We start from the raw sequence: 19,874 nt of genomic DNA, 5'->3' as shown, positions 1-19,874 counted from the left end.
AACTTTTCCTTTCTGCAATTCTAAAAATCACATGGTTTTGAGGCGAAGAACTTGTCGAGGCATGTTTGAGCCGCATTTTCACCCATAAAGGAATTTTCTTGTAGATTGTTTGATTGAAAGCGGAAAAGGTGACCGAGGTGGGTGCGAAATGACTTCTCAACCTAACTGCTGTATAGTGTTTCCTGGCAGTCTAGCAGAATGAGGGCAGGCATTATCATGGAGCAGCATCATTTCATGTAGTCTTCCTGGTTGCTGTTCATGTATTGCATCTGCAAGATGTCTCAATTGTTGACAATAAATGTCAGCAGTCATGGTTACACCTTGGGGAAGCAATTCTCACTTCACCATCACTGCTATACCAGGTGCATAACGTTATCTTCAGTGGATGCGCGCACGTCGTTGTATGCAGAGTTGACGTTAGCATAAAAACCAGTATGATAAAAATGGGTGGAGTTCTAAACGAGCCACTTGATGATGGACAAGCATCATGTGTATGTACTCATACACCCAAGTTTTGAACCTTATTCACTGCATGAAATTCATACACTGGTAGAATGATCACAATTCATCACATTTACCAGTTCTCGAGTATGCTGATGTTGCTCATTGGGGATTAATGTGTTTAAACGAACTTCACAAAACTGCGAATGTCATCCTGAACATGGAGAGTCACTAATGTCAAAATGAACTTCCTTAAAAAGAGAAAACCATTTTTTTGTGGTGCTCCATCCAATGGCATTATCCCCATACATGGCGCAAATGTTTCATGCTGCCTCTGCTGCTGTAACCCCCTACTAAACTCAAGCACAGGAATATCTCCAAAATGTTCTGATTTCCCCTCTTGGTACTCCATTTTCTAGTGCCCACAGCTCCATGTACCATCTCCAAATTACAATATGTTAACTCAGATAGCAACAGTGAGTTAAAAATAAAAGGGACAATCAATAAATAAACCCACAGCAAGTGGAATACCAAACTGTAAAAATGCTAACAACTTATGCACCAACCTAATAGTTAAAATAACAACAACAGGTCATCAAAGTGGGCTTCAGAAGAAGAGTTGAGATGAGCACCATACACATATCCAAAACTGTTGTTCTGGTTCAACTGTTTGTTAAAGAAAATGACCAAGTGAGAAGATACGTTTAGTGAAGCAGGGGTGGAGGTTTCCAGATATGAATCAGTCTGTAGATAACACAGAAGAAAGAAAGACTTTAGATTTAGAAAATATGTTGTAATCATTTGCATTGCCGATAGAAGAACAACTGTATGTTGGTAATCATGTATTACATAAAATTAGTAATAAAAAGTAATGATGATCGCCTGGAAAATAAATTGTTGGAGAACAATAATCAGCTCAGTGAACTGAAATCTCAAATTAAATATTTCAAACAGTAACTTAGTCAACAGATTTAGATAATACCTATCAAATTACAGAGTTAAAAATCATTTGAAGGGTGGCTTAGAAGATGTGGACTCCAGAGTAAATCTTGTTGAAGGAAGGGTTATTGTCAGAAAATGTACTGACAAAGAAAATTCCAAGCAGTTGAAGAATATCGAAGAATTGAGGCCTATGCAAAAAGCTGTGAAGTACTAAAACAGAGGGGAAAATCATTATATTAAATTAAAAACTGAAGTAAGTAAAAAAGAATATAACTAATGATGTAAAAGTATTAGATAAAAAAGTAAATGAAATTCAATGAAACTTTGTGTTAGGAACTTCTGTATAAACAGTGGTATTATGTGGCGTAATTTACCACTTAAAAGTTCTGCCTTCGATAACTTACAGCCTGTTGATTTTTGGGGCTACGAAATATAACTTTGTATCTGATATGATAGTTTAAAGATTAACAACACCTGAGAAGGGAAGTTGCCACTCGCCATATAGTGGAGATGCTGAGTCGCAATAGACACAATAAAAAGATTGTGATATATGGCGAGTGGTTACTTTCCTTCTCTGGTATTGTTAAATTCCATCCAGGATTTTCCATTGTTTGAGATTAAAGATTAAATTTGTCAAGAAGTTTCTTGAAGAAGAATCATTGCCAAGGACAATTCCAAACTTTGGCCAGTGGGTAACATTTCAGGACTTTGGGAAAAGTTTTTGAATAAGTTTTGGTCAACATCTGAACAAGCAAGAATTGAGAATTTTTGAATGGGCTTAATTACAGAGGGAGAAATTGAGGTATGAAGGAATTTAGTAAAAACCAATTGAAGAAATTCATACATTGGAGAAACCATTTGAGAAATGACAAATAGGTGCACTTAAGAATAAGTTACCTCAAATATTATAGTAGAATTTAGTTCATGGGCCAGCTTATTACTGGATCAAATCTCGAAGTATGAAGATAATTTACACACGGCTTTGGAAAGGAATCACGAATAAAATCATAGTCAGGACAATTACCACTAGGGGGGATGAAAACCAGGTTTTAATGAGAAAAATGTTGGGAAGACAGATTATGGAAACTATAGTTATGAACATCAGAATGGTGAAGAGATTATTGTGGTAATGGTTGAAATGCAAACTGGGAAAGAAATGTTGACAACAGAAATAGACAACAGAGGTGGAGAAAATAGAATGCCTACAAACAGGAGACAGAAAAATAGAGGAACCTGACCAGAAAACTCCAGATCACCAAAATGAGGTTTCACACTTTTGGGGTGAACAGATCAAAAAACAGTAGGATCTCTGACTTTTGCTGAAATACAAAAGGAAAGTATAAACATAATGAACGGGGACAAATCACCCAGGCAAAGTGCAATATGAGTAAGTTGAGTTCTGACAGTAAGTTCTGGAATGTCATAAGGGACAATGATATATAGAAAAATTAATGTCATGAAAGCAGTGTTGAGAATACAGTACTGAGGCTATGACTGACTTTTATAATTGGGCTGTGACTTGAATACAAAGCAAAGAAGAAAAAAAGATTACATTAGTTCTGGAATGTCATAAAGGACAACGACATATAAAAAATTAATGTAATGAAAGAAGTGTTGAGAATACAGAACTGGGTACTGAGGCTATGACTGATTTTTATAATTCGGCTGTGACTTAAAATACAAAGCAAAGAAGAAAAAAAAGATTACGTTAGTTCTGAATTAGGGGAGACTGAAGAACAGGAAGATAACTTAGTGAATGATAGTGCCACACTACATGAATCTGTAGATAAGCTGCAAAGGAAGTAATACTGGTGATGAATGTGGTGTTGAGGATTCTGAAGCTGAGAATAAAGTTTAAATTGAGATAAATGAAGATTAAATTGTGACGATGTTTGTGATAGTGAAATTAGACAAAATCAGGTAGTTGATGAAATAGTATCTCAAAAACAGTTGTTGCCCACTAATGGTGGTCAGTCATTAGTCACTAAGGGATTTGGAAATAACATTAAGGACAATGTGGATCAACTACATCTATGTATGAGCTTAGAAAGTAAAGGAAAAATAAAGCTAAGACTAGTTAAGGATGTTATGATTACAGGGAAATAATTCGGAAAAAAGGCTTGCAAAGATCAGTAAAACTAGTGGGAGAAAATTAAAAATGGCTTAAGTGAAAAGTATGTAACAAATACTATATGTTTTTTGTACAACCTATGTTGAAGGGAAATACAAGTAATGAAAATGTAGCCTGAAATGTCTGTTAATCTGTTAAAAACTGACAAAGAAAAAATTTAGGAAAAAGACAAAAGAAATGGATTTCAAGGAAACTGAAAATGAAGATTCTAAAGCAAAAGATGGTAATGAGATGGGTTCTCAATACATTAAAGTCAAAATTGATGAGAATTCATATTCCAAGAAAAGTTGACACTGATGTGAACTTCTTGTGAGTCCATAGGCATACAGGCATCATGGGAAACAGAATAGCCGACAGATATGCCATATAAAGTATAACTCAGGGTGTATTCCAAGGAATTAAGACACCCCTGTAGTAGTTTTACATAGAAAATGCACCACCAAGCATAGGAAACAGGAAGTGGACAACTACACAAATGAAAAAGGAAAATATTTATGCTCAACCAGAACATTCGAGGACACCATAGTTTAACAAAGTGAGAATGAATAAACAGCACCAGAGCTCCATAATACGAATGTGATTAGCATATGTGCGTTACCCCAGTCACCTACAAAACAATTAAAGTTACCATTCCCCAGTGTGAAGTCGTGACAGTGAAGAACAGACCAACTTAAATCATGTAATATTAACATGCACCAAAGATGGGACACAGCAAGTGAAATTATATTACAAGTTCAGCCAGGTGAAGATTTCACTGCAGATATCCATTACTGTCCTATTAAGTGTGAATGATGTAAGGATTTGTTACATCACAGTAACATATCTAAGACACAGACATCAATATTTTGTTACATTTATCTTGAATGGTTATACATGTGTATATGTGTCTGTCACATTAATACTTAATTTCAATTTTGTAATACAAGATTAAAACAAAATATATACCCCGTAAATCTTGAAAGTGCACCTTATGCAAAAACAAAAGCATCTGGTGAACAGGTTGATATCATCTAAAGTAAATAATAATGACATATTGCATTTGTCATTTTCAGTTGAAGCCTGTATTTAGAGGGCTGTATATTATACCTTACATCCTAAGAATATGTTCTGTTTCCAAGCACTAGCACATTGATGCTCTCTAGGAAACACATCATTATTGGAATGATTTATTGTAATAAAATGATGGGAAACATCATACTGGTGGTTAAAGAATTTTTATATTGATTATTTTCGTGTTATAAATCACATGTTATGAAAGTATGACATTGTAAGGCAACGGCACATTGAAGATTAATCAGAAATGTATCATTCTTGGTAGGATTTGTTATACTAGTTTCAGTTAATAACATGTCATCAATTAAAGCCTGCGGCAGATTTTAACATAAAATACAAGGAAATTTGTTGTGGAAGTGCAGTGTAGCAGAGTTGGCATATGTGCCCCGAGTTATGAAACAATATATAGAGGGTATCCTCCCTCCCACGCCCCCTCTCCCCCATCTTTGTGCTTCTGTATGGTTTTGGCACTTTCTTATTAAATTAACAGAAATACTTTTTATAATATTCAGTGTTAAGCAAATATAAGTGCACTCTCAGGACTGAGTTTGCCCAATTTTGTGTTTTAGAAACAGATGTCCTCACTGAACATGGAACTTACCTTTTCATCTTAAGATGTTCATGGATACAGAAGGTTTTATTTATGTATACCATAGACAGGACAATATGACTATCATATGTACATAGGAGAAAAAGTGTGTTTCAATAGAACTAACTAGGAATTTTATGTTTTCATAAACAAACTGTATGGTTTGCAAGTCAGATACAACCGTCAGCTGGTGCTGGAGATCACTAATCAGAAATTGTGTTAACTAGCATGTCCTAAGTGATACGGGCACTGTGCCCCATGAGGCTGCATTTCCTCATCAACGACAACTACTGCCTACCCCATGTGAGGGCGGCTTAGGAGCACAGCCTAAATTTCTGTGCCTGCAACTAAATATCAGCTGATTAAATTGCTGCACTTGAAACAAACAACCAGCTAACTAAATTTACAAATCAAACAAAATTATGATTGAGAATCTCGTTTGCTGTCTACATTTGACAGATGCAAACTGTTGTCAACAGCAACTCTGCATGGACCTCTGAAATCTCAGAAGTACATATGAGATCTGTATTTTTCTATCGATAACGCTGAATTCTCTTTGGACTGCTGTATCGCTTAAGGCAACAACAAAAGGAGACAATATAGCAGATAAAAACTTTTTGCACTGCTACAGCCAAAGCAAAGAGCACCTTAATTTCTTTGATGGTCCACTGAAAAACTGACAACCAATGGAACAGGTGTGAACAACTGTAAATGTAACTGCTGCACCCCACCCCTGCCACTCACACCAGCCAGTGTCTACAGTCTCTGAAGTTTGCTGATGGTATTATGACCCTCTGTAGCAGTAACATTCAAAATAGATTTTGTAGTGAATTATCGGAAGAGTTTCACATGTTTTCAAACACATGCACTGCATAAATAACTGGATCCACAAAACTTTGCTGTCACAGCATCATTAGTCATACATCTCTGATACATTTAATTTGAAGCATCATGTTTTTTTTAGTGCATGACAAACAGAACACCTGTGAAATAACTGATGTGCCCAGTTTATGGATGTAAATTAGATCTGAAAATCACACTCAACAGTGTCAGTAGCATTGAATTACTACGGAGATTGAAACCAGACAGGGCAACCTTCGAAAAAATGTAGGGTCCCAATTGAAAAGGGTAGTATTCCAGCTTTGTAAAGCAGCACGCTACATGAACAATTAGAGCAGCTGAAAAGGGAACAGTTTACAACACACTTGTTCTCATTTCTGAGTATTTGTCAAGTATTTAAGAACCATACAAACTAACCTATATGCATTCCTCCAGATTCTCAACATCTCCCCATTCATTTCACTTGGTCCTCCTTGGCAAAACAAACCATCTTCGACAATTTCAAACTCCACCTCAAGGATGGATACATCAGTAACATCATCAACATCAAATCCACCAACACTAACAATACCTCCACTTCGATGGCTACCACCCAATCCACATCAAGAGGTCCCATGCATACTGCCTAGCCACCCATGGCTGTCACAGCTGTAATGACAAGCATTTCATTTCCAAACATGCCACGGGTCTCACTGAGCCCTTAAGAGATCGAAATTACCCTTTCAATCTTATCCCTAAATGGGTGTGCCATGCCTTGTCTTACCTCCCCAGTCACCTACCGTCCGTCATATAACCTCTATCCAGCTATAAAGGAGCATTCTTCTTGTGACTCAGTACAACCCATGACTGGAGAAAATGGATCATATTCTCCACCTGGATTTCGACTACCCCTTATTGTACCCTGAAATGAGAAATATCCTCCTCGCTAATGTACCACCCCTCCCACAATGGTATTCTGCCACACAGCCAAGCTATGCAGTACCCTAGTATGGCCCTTAATCAATCCATGTTCCAATCTGTGATGGATACACTAGTCCCATGCACCCATTCATACCAGATAACATCATGCACTTCCATTGGTGACCACATTGTCAGTACACACCTGCCTTCCATCATGATATGTATTCTAATAAACTTGGGCATGCTGGTTTGTGTTACTCTTCTTCGGCATTCTACGCATGCATTATTCCTACTCTACTGATGCTCCTTTTGTCACTGAACCAACAATAGGTTCGGATTAATAAGGTGTTGCTTTGATTGACCTTATGTACCATCTTCTGTTTCAAAAACAATGGCAAAACTTACTTTCGGACTGTCCCTCATAGTTTGCTAGGTAAAATGGATCACTTATTACTTTATCTCCATCAGTTATTAGTTCGTTATTATGCTTCTGTTTGTCTCTCCATTTACTTTTTAAGGATGTCCCAGACTGATTTGTTTCTATTCCCTGCACTGTACATTATTCTGTCATCAAACGACTTTTTTTGCAGCAATCAGCAACTTCCTATAAATCTTTTTGTACCTACAAGACAAGTTCAAGAACTCTGGCTCATTATGACTTTTTTATAGACTCATTATGACATTTTTCATAGAACTCAAATACTTATAGATATTGGAGGTCTTATTACTAATGGCCATTATCCATTTGTTTTTCTTAGACATTGACACTGATGTGGGTACTCTTGGAAATATCTTTTCAAAGTTCAGTTTAAATAAGGCTCATAATTTCACATTTACACTGGCTTCTCTATACATTACCCCAACACTTGTTTGGTAGTTCTCTGGAAAAATTTTGCATTTTGATTTTTGATAAATGTCTCTCTTACGCATGCAGTTCATGAATTTTTCTCTACCTGACTTAACTATTATCATTTAGCAAAAATGGTCTGCAAGTCCAAGATCTTTTGCAGCTGCATCACACTTTCCCCTTTCGATACCTGTGGCCACATGATTGATTACTGATGCAGTCACTGCAGTAAACCTTGTTGCACCATTGGCCAACAGGGACATGCCAAAACTCTGAACTTATGAGGGTACTATTAATTTCATTTATGATATTTGTGGATATGTTAATATCTCCAGGCAAAATTATGTTAATTTTTGTGCTTGAGGCTTTATCTAGAACTTCTATTAATTTACTGAAAAAACGTCCACACTACCACTGGGTGGTCAATACACACACAAAATGATTAATTTCTTGGAGATGTCAAACCCTGTTCAATCAATAGTTGGTATTTTAATGTATTTCTCTTCACTTACTGTACTAACACAATATCTTGATTTAAACAGTGTTCCTTTTCTGATATAAATGTATGATCCTCCGCCCTTTAAAGTAGTCCTTAATTCATTATGATTAAAGGAGAACAATATTCCCTAATCGGTGTCTCCTTCCACCGTGGAAATAAAATTTTGTAATTTCATCATAACAAGGTGTACCTCAACTGTTTTACCTGTCAAACACACATGGTATGGGGAGGGGGTAGAGAGGAAGAAGTGATTCTGTTAACTATGTACCCTCCATAACACACCATGTGGTGATTTGCAAAGTACTGATACAGATTTCTGGCTTTGCTACACATTTGGTGGCTTAGTATGATGTGATTTGAATAAAACTCTGACTCTAAAAAAATTTCAGGGTGTAATCTATCACACTTTCTTATTGAGAAATTAAGGTTTGATATTCTATGGCAGCAGAAGTAAATTCCACATTTTGGTGGTGCCACTTTCTTTTATACCACTACTTATAATTTGTCACAACACATCTTTGGTGCCTACTGCAGGAGTTACTTCCCAACTGACGACATCACTGGAGCGTAAGTCATCATCCATATTACAACAGCCTTGCACCAATCTGAGCCACAAAATATTGAGTCAGCGTGGTGCTACATTATGCTACCCCCAGTCACTGAGGCATTATTCATATGTGCCCATCCAGCTACCACTGGAAAGCCATATTTTGGTGCCAACTGCTACTAATACACCAAGGTTCTGGGTTTGGAGTTCCCTACACTTTGGTTGCAAACTGTGGAACTTCGCTCACCTGGTATTCTGCTCTCGGTAGCTGCACTAAGTGTTGCTGATCTTCTTATGTAAGAATTTCTTGTAGATATATTTCAAATAATGTACACCACACAGTAGTAGCAAACTCTCAATTTCTTCAGGTTTATTTGTAACCCATATTCAATGTCTGTTTTTCAGCTTTGTCACAAGCAATAGTGTAAGCATATGAACCAGGTTGAACACTCAAACTGACAGACACTACATCACAGTCATAGTGTGACAAAAGAATGTGTAGATTCACACAAATTGTACATTTTTGACAGATACGTTACAACATAGTTCACATTTTGATAATTGAACACTAATTAACTGGCTAATAGTGACACCTAGAAGTTCAAATTTTGAATGACTACCATCAACCGACTCTATGGTGTTTATGAAATGAATGATAGCTTCCAAAAGTCTGATATAGCCTCCGAATACTATTTTATGAAAATGACTTCTATTTACCTGGGGATTTCTAAAGCCTGCCAAAAAGTTTCCAGATGGTGAAATTTTGTGACTTGAATAATTAACAAAGTACTAGGTTATTCTAGTGAAACTATACATTTTCGGAATCAGAAAAATCCAGGCTGCAAAACTCTGTTATTGAATCTGGGAAATAATCATTATTTAAGATTTGAACTTTCTGGAACACAAAAATATTGAATACAAATAACATTTTAAATGAGAAGTATTCAGAAAAAGTAAAATGTCTGTTGGAAGCAGGGAAATGAAGGCTTTTAAATGAGCTATATTAATTTAGAGACAAACAGTTATTTGCTCACTGAAGATTTGAACTGCATGTGTTTTTTATAAATCATAAATCACGAATATTATTTAAATAAAATATTACTATTATCATTAGTAGTCTGAAACGTATCCAGTGAATAATAAAGTTCAATGAAATAAGGCAGTAATAAGAAATTAGGTATTTTGTGTGATCATCAAATATATGCTATCAACAAAACTTGATCAAATAAAGGAAAAAAATTACAGCAATATCAGGAATGGCATAAGAACAAGTGGGATACCATCCCCTTCCTCTGCTACAACTGTTATGTAAGCTGAGCTCTGGAGCCTTCACCTCCAGCTGCCTCCACCAAGTCAGCGTGAGCAACATCCGGCATAGCATTGCTTAAGCCACCACATAACCATCGCCCAGACCACCACCACAACACCCCCTCACTTCGCACGAGCCACAAGTTGACACCTAATGACACCCACAGGATGAGGACACTTACCTGCCTCTGACATGTATCAGACCCTATGGCTTGCAAAAAAGTCCAACCCAGCTGTTATCATCTTACTGACTGGTTCGTGTCCACTATAGTTGCCATTCAAAAGTGGAATATCTGGGCAGGATGCAGCCAAATCAAACTAACAGCATAAGAATCACTCTCCATCTCTCTAGTAGCGGATGAGATCTAGATCTAAAGCAATGCAAGACAAACTGCATACCTTGCATGCGAAGGACAGAAATTAGTCATCAGCAGTTGCCCTTGCAGACATTCCTGGAGGTTAGCAGGTCATCATAACAACAAGAACGTATGCCTTTTATTTTTTTATTTATTTATTTTAGTGTCTCAGTATATGATAGATGGTCAACAGATTTACATTCCTGTATTTTCTTTCTTTACGACTAGACAAACCAGTGAACATGAAGGATGATGCTTCACACAGTTGACATACAAAGGTGGTTGTTCACAAGGACTACCTCTGTGGAGTAACTGTCCACAGTTGCTGTATTTTGGATCCACCAGGCAGTGGGATGAAATATGACCAAAATGTAAGCATCAGAAGCACTTCATGGTTGTTGGGACGTAAGATTTCACGTCACATCTGTACACCACGACTAACTTTTCCCAGGAGTGTAGTCCCTCCAAAGGCTTAAGATAAAGGTGCCTGTATCTCTTTAATTATCCCTGGAACCTTTTTCGACACTTGTGGGCAAACTGTCTACCACACTGCTTCAGATTAGCCTGGAGCTCCTCCTTTGGAGCGTATGGTTGGTGTGGAAGACTATTCCTTGGACCATACTCAAAGTTTTGTGTCTGGCAATGGACACTGATATGTCACACAGACATTCACATGCCTGAAGAGCTTGCGCATTTTCTCCAATGACTCAGCTTCTCCAAATTTATCTTCACCGTGTTCCTCTAAAAATAATGGCTTTGTCACAGTAATCAGTTTGAGTACCTACTAATTATTGGATATATCGTTTTGCTCCTAGATGTCTGGCTTGTCGCTCTCCCATGGGGTAGCCAGGTCACGGAAAGTATAGGGTTGTAAGTCTCCACACTGAAATGTCTAGACCTGTCTGATGAGACAGCCACATCAGAACAGCCATTGGCCTGGTGCAATATGATAGGTTTCATGTGTGAAATGTTCTCCCAGATGCCACATACCCCGATCAAAGACTCTCCCCAAGGGTGCCACCCAGCTTCAGCAAAGGCCAACTGACGCAATGGCCAATGGTGGGAGACCTAATGCCCCACACGGATGGGTGTCTACTCTTTGGTGTGAATGGGGAACTAGCAGCTCAGGCATCAGCAATGTGATCCCTGCATTGTCAGGAGGCTCAACCAAAAGGGTACAAAATGATCCCACCTTGTTGACCACATATAAGATTATGTGGATTAGAGCATGTCAAAACGCTGCTCAGTCTCACTCGCTTCTCGCTGAGTACGCGGCTCATTATTGCTGGCACAGGCGCGTGAGGTGGGGATGACTGACATCACGCTACGAAACTGAGCTGAGACGTGGATTGTCGAATAGAACACGTGCTGGCCCGAGACTGTGAGAGCGCGAGCTGGCCGAGAGACTCGCATTATCGTAATGTAGCGGGAGGCAGTAAACTGTCATGGGACTAAACTCAGCAAGAGTAGTTGCGGAACCGGGACCAGTGCAATGGCTACCATTACAAAAGATGTTGGGTTGAAGAAACTTGCTGATGGGACGTACATTCTAATAAATAAAGTGGGAGTAAGGAGTTGCAGTTCCAGTTGGGAAAAGTTTAAGGTAAGCCCTTCAATTATTACTAAATAATTACAGAATAGAGCTTCCGAATTCGAGATGTGATAGTATTTGATTAATCGTATCACTTCCTTTGTGTAGCATTTTTTAATGAATTGATAAGTATGTTGTGTCTGTAAATGAAAAGAAAAATTGTCTTCGTGAAACGTACATGAAGGTGTTTATTATGACTGTTTCAGGTGGTTGTTGAAAGAGATACACATCTTCCAGTTGGTTATGTTCAGTGCCAAAATGGAAATTGTGGAGCATTGCTTGCTTACAAAGGAAGCACAACTGGAATGAAAAGACGTAAATGTAAGGATAATTGACACTTGCCAAGCGTTGCAGCTGCCAGTGCTGATAAAATATCTATTAGGGACAAATGTGTTTTAATGTGTGTAACAGACCTCCGACAATTTAATATGGGAAGTGGTGAAGGATTCATAAGCTTAGCTCCAGAACTGATAAATACAGGATCAAAATATGAACAAATCACTGCCCAAGACGTGCTACCTTCCCCAAGGATTGTAGCACGACATATTAAGGAATTGGCTGATCAAGTCAGGAGTGAAATTATTCCAGTAGTGAAAGACACAATTGGTAAAAATCAGTGTTCAACGACGTGCGATCTGTGGACAGATAGTTATCGTAAGACCCATTATCTGACTGTCACGTCCTGCTATATTGATGAGTTGACGGATAAATGGAAACTAAAAAAACAGTGTACTCTTAACTACGAGGTTTCCTGATGTTGCCAAGATGGGTGAACATATCACTACAGAAATAGTATAAACAAATGGCAGAGTTGCAGATCATGTCCTCGGAACTAAGGTTACTTTCGTTACAGATCAGGGAGCTAACATCAAGAAAGCACAAATGACTCCCATGTGTGATGCACTGTATTAATACAGCACTGAGGCACACATTCAATGAAGGTTTCTTAATGGATGAGATTCTTGCAATGTATGACTCCATCCTGACTGTACGTAAACTAGTAGGCTTTATGAAACGATCTGGCTTAGTCGCGAGATTAGATAAAACCTTACGCCATGATTTAGAAGCCAGGTGGAACAGTGTGTACATGATGTTAGACTCATTCCATTTACAGAAAGACCAAATAGAGACCGTTTTGCGTGATTAAAACAAACACGAGATGATGACGTCATATCAAAATGCGACTATGGAATGCGTTATTGAATTTCTGAAGGTTTTCAAAGAGGCCACGGACGATTTGGAAGGAGACAATGAGTGAACACTACCATTTGTAGTGCTGTGGATTTTGAAACTGATAAGTCTCTGAGAAACTGGAGCCGACGATGTGTAAGCTAAAGAACCATTTATAAAATAGAAGGTTCTACATGAACTACATATTTATTACATGGCAACGTTCTTGCATCCCTGTTCCAAGGAACTATTAGTTTTTCCCGAAGACAGAAGAGAAAAAATTCATCAAGATGTGAGAAAAATGCTAAATAACGTCGTTGATACGAACGTAACCAAAGATGTCATGCCTTCTCCCACAAAAAAATTTCAAAATTGGCGAACATCCACCTCAAAATGGAAAGATGAGGTTGAGAAATATATGAACATGGAGAGTCCAAACGATGAGTTCACAGACCTTCTTTCATGGTGGAAAACAAATTCGTGTGCCCTGTCGAAACTCAGCAAAGAGGTTTTCTGTGTACCTGCCAGCAGTGCCTCAAGTGAAAGAAATTTTAGTAAGGCAGGGATGGTACCGAGTCAGAAAAGAAGTTGTCTAGATTCCGATCGCGTTAATGATATTCTCATCATCCATAACAATAAGAGAACCAAATAAGCAAAATTGAAGCACAGAAGCAAAGGCAACTGACAACTGGTTTTCTGAGGTGTGTACGTAATCAAATAAAATATTGAGAAGTGATACGTAACGACTGCACAATTATGCAATGGATATTACATACTTCATACTAAGTAATGTAAATTGTTGTATAACTATGGTACTAACAGGAGAACAGACTCAACTGCAGTGCAATATCTTCAGAAATGGGACTGCTGAATTAAAGTTTCAAATTAATTTGCGAAACTATATTGTACATTATTCATTATGACTATGTACACTTTCTTTTAATTAAATGAATTTATTATTGTGTACTATCTATCATTTACATAGCTTGAGTAGGAGAAAACTGGTTGTGTATAAGACACGACTTCTTCACTAAATAACAGAGTAATTTCAATGTACTGTTTAGCAGGTGGATCAAATCCTCAGCTGCTGCTTTAAATCGTTTTTCTTTTGGGTGCTATTGTACGACTGTCGGCACAACAGTCTTTGGTTGGTCAGTTAGTTAAATGTTCGACAGATCTTTGGATGATTCTTTTATGGAAATGACGTGGAAAGAGCGTCTTTTTTTCTCTAACTACCACCTTTTCAATAGACATTCATCAATGGAACAGAAGGAGTTGTCCAGGAAAGTGATTTTTAAGTTTGATTTAAAACTCACTTTGCTACCTGTCAGACATTTTAATTTTTGAGTTAGATTTAAAACTTACTTTGCAACCTGCCAGGCATTTTGTGTTATTGGGCAAGTGATCAAACATGTTTGTTGCTGCATATTGAACTAATTTCTGAACCACTGACAGCTTTAATAATGGGTAAGATATTTTTTCCCTCTAGTGTTGTCCCTATGGACATCACTGTTCTTCTCAAATTCTGATGGGCTGTTTATGACGAAAGTCTTTAGCAAAAATATGTATTTTGACAGCGCAGTTAAAATGCCAACCTCCTTGAAGATTACTGTGCCTACATGATTTCCGTGAGTGAACATCGCATATTACTTTTACTGCTCTCTTTTGTGCAATCAATACTTTCTCTCTAAGTGATGAGTTATCTCAGAACATCATTCCATATCACATTTCTCTTTGCTGAGTTCAAGCATCGTAATCTTAGTGTTCTTTCAGCTTTAGCAACAGGTGGATCCGGCTTTTTGTAGTTTTTCTTATGTCTGTTGCTGTGCTTTGTATATTTTCTGTCGGAAAACACAGTATATAAAAATAAAATTGCAAGGCGGTGATGGTTAACAGAAGGGTATCAAATGATAACAAACTGTAATTACATACAGGGTTTAATACATTAAGCATCTATGACCTGAAAAGTGCAACACCTCAAAATGGGGTCGTTTCCTTCAAGCGTTCCAAGTATGTAGCTACAGAACCTGCGAAAGACTGTTCATAAGTCCCAAGCACCTGCCTTCTCGAACATTCTACCAGTACAGCATTGTTGCAAAACTGAAATATCTTTTATAGCACTAGGGCTTACACAATTAGCTTTGATAGCAAACGTTACAAAATTAACTCTGAAACAGATAATATGTTAACAACCTTGCCCTAGTTGACAGGAATCTTTAATGCCAACAGAGGTTGTAATAAATACAATGAACCGTATTAAGTCGTCGAAGAGTGAAGAAACAGTGGGATAATAAATCTGTAGCTAAATAAAGAGGAAGAAATAAAAATAAGCATAAAGGCAATAAACTTGAAAACTAATTCCGCGAAAGGAAATCTTGCGTATTCATAGTTACACACGAAATGGGAAACATTTGTAAAATGAGACGTCACTTTAAAAAAACCGTAATATAAAACGCACACACACAAAATTCAACATTAATAACTATGGAAGGCAGGAAAGTGGGTGGCTAGTTTTCCTTGCTACTGAAAGAAATGATTTCGTGTTAATGCCTAGCTTAGACCCCACGATAATTGTATCTTCATGTAGAAAATAATTTACAGTCGTCATCTCTTGCTTTATCGTAAGGTTTCACGGTTTTCCTTGTCGCCATTACATGACAGTTTCTGAGTAACCAGAATGCCACCACTGATAGCACTTTTACAGGAAACTTTTGCAGTTTTACATTTATAATTACGTGGACTGGATTTGTTCGAGGGTCTCAGTTTTGATTCGTTCGACTGAAATGTGTCTTAAATCTCCCAAAATGCATTCATACATACCAGCACAACTGTGACATGTCACACGTGCATGTTCCTTACCAGTATACTTATAACTCTAATAGCCGCACACAGTACGACCCGTGTTTGGAATGGCCACATGTGACCGGCTGCGCTGCAGGTGGCCAGCCGAAAGTGTCAGGTTGCCTTATTTTCGAGACCGCGCTCTCGGAACACGATAAAACTCGCAGGCAGCATTCTCACTGCTCAGTCCCACTTACGAGAACGAGTGGGAATACGGCGACAGCTCACGGCCTCTAATGTGGGTACTGCACATAGGTGCTCGTTAGGGTGTTCTTCCCCAGTCACCCTACACTACTTAAAAAATTTGGAAAATGAAGCTCAAACCCATAAGGGGACCAAAAATTACTTCAGCTAAAAGGTGATGTAAAGTAAATGAATGAACAATCTGAGAAACAAAAATAGAACACAGGGAATTGCCAGATTGAGATCAAAGGCTGCCACCATGAGAAAGAGAGTAAGAGAAGGAAAGATAAGTCAGAGATGAGAGGCTCCAGTGGGGGAATAGAAGTGAGTGCTGCAACAGCTTGGGGTCCAATGATTGTCATGCACATATTCACAAAACAATCTCCGAATGTTCCAGCGTAACGTCAAGCGTCGGCCAGGAATGTTACAGCAAACAGGGCTGTGAGGCAACGACAGCCAATAGTACGGTCACAGACCTCTCTCTAGGATGACACCGAGACAGGAGCGGTCTCTACACGAAGAGAATATACGCACAGCGCCGTCTAGTCGCCACCACGTTGAAGTTGAGTCAACCTAAGAACACTACAGCAGTGACTTAGAAACTGTACTGGTTCACTTGTGTTACGAATTGTATATATTGAAGAGTTTGCTTATGTTTGCCTGTCGTCCCTTGCTTGTGACAAAAAAATGGTTCAAATGGCTCTGAGCACTATGGGACTTAACATCTGTGGTCAGCAGTCCCCTAGAACTTAGAACTACTTAAACCTAACTAACCTAAGGACATCATACACATCCATGCCCGAGGCAGGATTCGAACCTGCGACCGTAGCAGCCTCGCAGGGCTTGTGACACATCTATATCTCACAAAGTTAAGTATTGAAATCATTTCCTTTTGTAATAAACTCCACTAATACAATTTGTTTGAATTGTTGTTTAGCAATCCAAGAAAGCTGCTTTCCTAGGCACCCTATATTAGATGAGTGGGTAGAACACAACACTGGTGACGAGGTGTACCACGAGCTGACAGCCACCACTGCTTCCCTGTTTTGACTTTTTGTGGGCTATTGTTTTGCTGGAGCCTTAATTTTCTCTTGTCTTTTCTTTGCTTTAACAGTCTCTTATCATGTTTTTGCTAATCAGTGTTTTCAGATGGGCATTGCAGAAATTTTCTTTGCTTCTGTACTTTCTGTTTATTGCATTTCTCTCTTCCAACATGCCCACCCCACCTATCCCACCCCTTGCTCAGGCACCACAGCTGCAAGTGTTAGATGCAATGCAGCTATTGCAGATGTTTCAGTTCCAGACCCAGAAAATATCCTCGCTGCTACACACGGTACAGGAGCTCCTGGCGAACCAAACTACTAATGCAGCACAAGCAACACCTACAGCAGCTCCAAGTACTACACCGTCTTTTCAACAGTTTCATGAACAAGAAGAGGGATGGCTCGAGTGGTTGCAACAGTTTGAAGCTCACATACTTGCTCACAACTTGCCAGGTCCTGTGAAATTGCCTTATTTATTGTCCACAGTAGGAAGTGCTGCGTTCCGCCTCATTCAAAAACTCTTTCCTACTGCCACTCCAAGTGAACTTTCATATGATCAGGTTGTGGATTCGCTAACTAACTGTTATGACCAACAAGTGAATGTGGTAGCGGCTAGGTACCAATTCTTTAAATGCAAGAAACAGTCAGAACAAACTTATCGCGAGTGGGTAGCAGACTTGCAGGGTATGATGACGAAATGCAAATTCAAATGTGCTTATGGTGCTTTATATTCAGATGTTATGTTGCATGATGCGATCTTGTACAATGTAACTGATGTCAAACTCAGAGAACAGATTTTGAAACAGTCCAATACATAATTTCAGCAAGTAGTGCAAATACTAGATCAGTACAATTCAGGTGCCTTGTCAGATGACAGATTTGAGCAGCCAGCAATTTGTTGGGTTGAGTCATACCTTGCTAACGACCGGCCCATTAAGCAACAGCTTGCGCATGCCATGCCACGTAAACGATTTTCCACACCACGTAAGCAGTTCACTAAACAGGCGGCTACAAAGGCGAACAGAAGTAAGTCATGTCCTCGGTGTTATTGACGGCCCACACATCAAGACTGCCCCTCCCGACAAGCACAGTGTTATGCTTGTGGAAAGAAAGGGCATGTACAATCTGTATGTTTGCAATGGAACAAACATAATAATTCAACCCACTCACAAAAATCTAGTCATGTGTGTTGATCCCTAAAGCTTTGCAAAAAGAAGTGTTGCAGTTTCTTCACCAAGGACACTCGAAGATTGTTCGTACGAAACAGTCAGCGCATTGACATTCTACTTGGCAGGATATGGACATCCAAATAGAACAGATGCCATCACAGTGTCACGCATGTGTGGAAAATCAGTCAGTTCTGCCACAAACATTCCCTGCTTGGCCTAAGTCACCATCACCATGGCAATGTGTGCACATAGATTTTGCGGGACCTTTTGGCACACTCACTGGTTGATTGTGGTTGACTTGTATAGCAAGTTTCCTTTTGCTGTGCTAATGAACTCCATCACGTAGCACAATTCAGGTGGTGTCCTCATTTTTTTCCTCAAAGGCTTACCTGAACTCATAGTGTCAGACAATAGCCCTCAGTTCAAGTCATATGAATTTGAAACATTCTGTGAATTCAAAGGCATACAGTATCTAACTAGTGCCCCGTTCCAGTCAAAAGGTGAAGCAGAATATTTTGTCCGGACCTTCAAGCAGCAGATGGTCAAAATTCGGTCCGCACACACCAGGGATCAAGCACTGCAACTGTTTCTCACCTCCTATTGTTCACATCCACAATATGGACCATCACTGATGGAATTGCCTCACGGTCACCACCATCAGGCACTGCTCCACCCTTCTCAGCATCCGGCACCGAAGGAAGGCTGCAGAGTATCACTTCGCGCCATATGATATAGTGTTTTACAGGGTTTTTTAGCAGCAGCAGACAGTGGATGTGAGGCGAGATTGTCCGTCGACTTGGTACTTGCATGTATCTCATTTCAGGACCAGAGGGATTGCAGTGCCGACACCATCAACTTTGCCACTGTCATTTGCATGGTGATCCTTATGTGGCCCTTCTCCCAGATTCATGGATCCCGAGACAGCGTGGCCGCAGCAGCCGCCAGAGGGTGTCATCACAACACTGCGGGATGACGCCATGGTGACAGAGCCTTCGCCTCCTCTCGTCCTACCAATGGAGCTGGACCCGCCCATGCCACAGCAACCAATGCCTTTGACATCTTGCTATTTGTCTCAGGAAGTGGACACATACTCTTCTGGTCCTTTTCCAGGGGATGTTTCCGCCAGAGCGAAGGCCGGTTAGCGTGGTATGACCGGAAGCCTCATGTCCCCTGCAGCCACAGCTTCTGGTACACTGCAGCGTCCACACTCCTGCCTCCCCCATAATTGTCATGTTCCCTACACAACAACAGTCCATCGCTTTTGGGGAGAGGGATGTTCGAGCGTAACGTCAAGTGCCAGCATGTTGGCCAGGAACATTACAGCAAAGAGGGCTGTGAGACGATGACAGCCAATAGAACACTGACGGACCCCTCTCTAGGATGACACCGAGACAGGAGCGGCCTCTATACGAAGAGAATATAAG

This window comes from Schistocerca cancellata, chromosome 1, assembly GCF_023864275.1.
Source record: "Schistocerca cancellata isolate TAMUIC-IGC-003103 chromosome 1, iqSchCanc2.1, whole genome shotgun sequence".
Classification (NCBI taxonomy): Eukaryota; Metazoa; Arthropoda; class Insecta; order Orthoptera; family Acrididae; genus Schistocerca; species Schistocerca cancellata.
The sequence above is the reverse complement of the archived record's forward strand: the minus strand, read 5'-3'. Positions refer to the sequence as shown.